Below are 2,804 nucleotides of genomic sequence, written 5' to 3' on the forward strand. Positions count from 1 at the left end.
TTCTCTATAGTTAAGAGTCTATATTTTGTTTGTCTCTTTTTCTATTTGCTTGTTTTGTTTTCTAAATTCCACAGATGAGTGAAATTTTGTGGTATTTGACTTTCACTGACTGACTTATTTTTGCTTAACATAATACTTTTTAGCTCCATCCACATTATTGCAAATAGCAAGATATATTCTTGTTTATTACTTAATAATATTCCTCTGTGTGTGTGTGTGTGTGTGTACCACATCTTCTTTATCCATTCATCTATCAATGAACATTTTGGTTGCTATCATATCTTGTTATTATAAATACTACTGTAATAAACATAAGGATACATATATCTTCTTGAATTGGTTTCATGGCGGGGGAGGGTAAATAGCCATTCTTCTTTATTCCAAAAAAATAAAGAAAGAAGGAAAGCTTCCAAATTCATTCTGAGACCAGTGTTACCCTGATATCAAACCAAATAAGACACTACAAAAAAAGAATATAGGCCAATATCTCTGATAAACATAGATGCAAAAATACTCAACAAAATATTAGCTAACCAAATCCAACAATACCTTTAAAAAGTTATTCACCACAATCAAGTGGGATGTATTCCTGGAATGCAAGGGTAGTTCAATATTTGCAAATGAATCAATGTGATACATCACATGAACAAGACAGGATAAAAACCATATGATCATTTCAACAGATGCAGAAAATGCATTTGACAAAGTGAAACAGCATCCGTTCATGATAAAAACCCTCAACAAAGTAGGTTTAGAGGGAACATACCTCAACATAATAAAGGCCATACATAGAAAACCCACAGCTAACATCATACTCAATGGTGAAGAACAGAGCTTTCATCCTTTGATCAGGAACAAGACAGGGATGACCACTCACTCCTCTTTTACTCAACCTAGTCCTGGAAGTCCTAGCCATAGCAGTTAAACAACAAAAAAGAATGAAAGGCATTCAAATTAGTAAGGAAGAAGTAAAACTTTTGCTATTTACAGATGACATGATACCAAAAAATAGAAAACGTCCAAGACTCCACTAATAAACCATTAAAACTGATAAATGAATTCAACGAAGCCACAGGATACAAAATCAATGTACAGAAATCTGTTGCATTTCTAGTAACTTATAATGAAGCAGAAGGAACAGAAATGAAGGACACAACCCCGTGAACAATTGCACCAAAAACAATAAAATACCTGCAGCCAGGTCGCCATGCACTGCTCTTTAGAAGCCTCTTGGCTTCCTTGATCTAACACTTCCAAAGCAATTCAGCTCATAAATGACCACAACACACACATGCATGCACACACACATATACATACGCACACATGCACGTGCACGGATATGCCAAACTTCTTGGGATTTTCGAGCAACATCAAATATGTAGATCAGCATTTCTCAAGGTAGGGTCCAAGGACACTAGAAAACGTCTGGTCTCAAGACCCTTTTAGGAGATTCTCAAGATTCTCCCTTTTGCAGTTCATTCATATGTTAAAACAGACTGAAGCAGAAACAGGCATGAGAATCCAGCTGTCTTCCACTAAACAGATATTAAATATCTTTTCAAAAATAGAAAACAAAACCACTCTCCTCGTGTTATGGAAACAATAGTTACCTTTCATAAAATAGGTGCAATTTATGTTAATCTAATGGTTTTCTTATGGTCATTTAAAATGACCATAAAAATACACATTTAAAAATGTTCTAAACGTCAACTTCTGGTAAGATAAATGTTGATAGATGCAATGCACAAAAGCAAAGGCTTTCTGTAATCTTAAAGAATTTGTTGGATGTGAAAGCAGAACACAGAACAAAAAGATTTAAAACTGTTACTATATATTAATTTTTAAGCAAGATATGTTTATGATGCCAAGTTTCCCTATGAATGAACACATCTCTATCATGTATATCTTCACGTGTAGCAAATAGTATCTGATGACTTTCAATAACATTTTAAAATTATTCCAAAATATGTGGTTTTTGGTAGATTTGTTGCTCAATAATTAATACTTCTGTTTCTGTTTTTTGAATTTTATAAATGTTATAAACATGTTTTTTATATATTTTACAAGGTCACACCATACTTTTAGAAATGGTCTACTTCCTATTTTATATGACTCGTGGTGTATTCCCTATAACGATTGTCAGATTCTTCGGGGTGTTTGTTTTCACAGGCAAAAATAACATATTTTCCTAGCTTTTCAATACTTATAAGTGTGTTTTTTTCTCAGTGCCTATTTACACTACATCTAGGATTTTCAGTAGAATACTGAGCAAATCTGATGAGAACAGGGGATCTCATATGTAGGTGCCCTTAATTGCCTTAAATTAAAGGAAGCTTTAAAAAATTCAGCATTAATTATGATATTTGCTGCAAGCACTTTTTCTAGGTTAATATTGTTAAATCAGGATAAGAAACATTTCTCTTATTCCTATATTCCTACAATTTTTTTATACCCATAAATGAGTGTTGAATATCACTGCATGATTTCTCTACACGGTTAATGTCAGGTTGGACTAGACTCTGGCAGTTACAAATATACCCCAAACCTCACTGCATTACCAGAATAAATACTTGCCCTTAAATCACACCATTGTCTGACACAGGATAAGTGGGAAATCTTATACTTCTGTATCTATTAAAGATTTTGTGTCTTTAATTTAAAACATTCTCACAAAGATAATTCCATGCCCAGGCAGCTTCACTCATAAATTCCTACAAATCCTTCTGAGAGGATATAAAAATAGAGAAAACCCAATTGGCTTTAAGAAGTTAGTGTAGTGTAACCTTGATATGATCTGAATAAGG

The sequence above is a fragment of the Ailuropoda melanoleuca genome, chromosome 1 (genome assembly GCF_002007445.2).
Source record: "Ailuropoda melanoleuca isolate Jingjing chromosome 1, ASM200744v2, whole genome shotgun sequence".
NCBI lineage: Eukaryota > Metazoa > Chordata > Mammalia > Carnivora > Ursidae > Ailuropoda > Ailuropoda melanoleuca.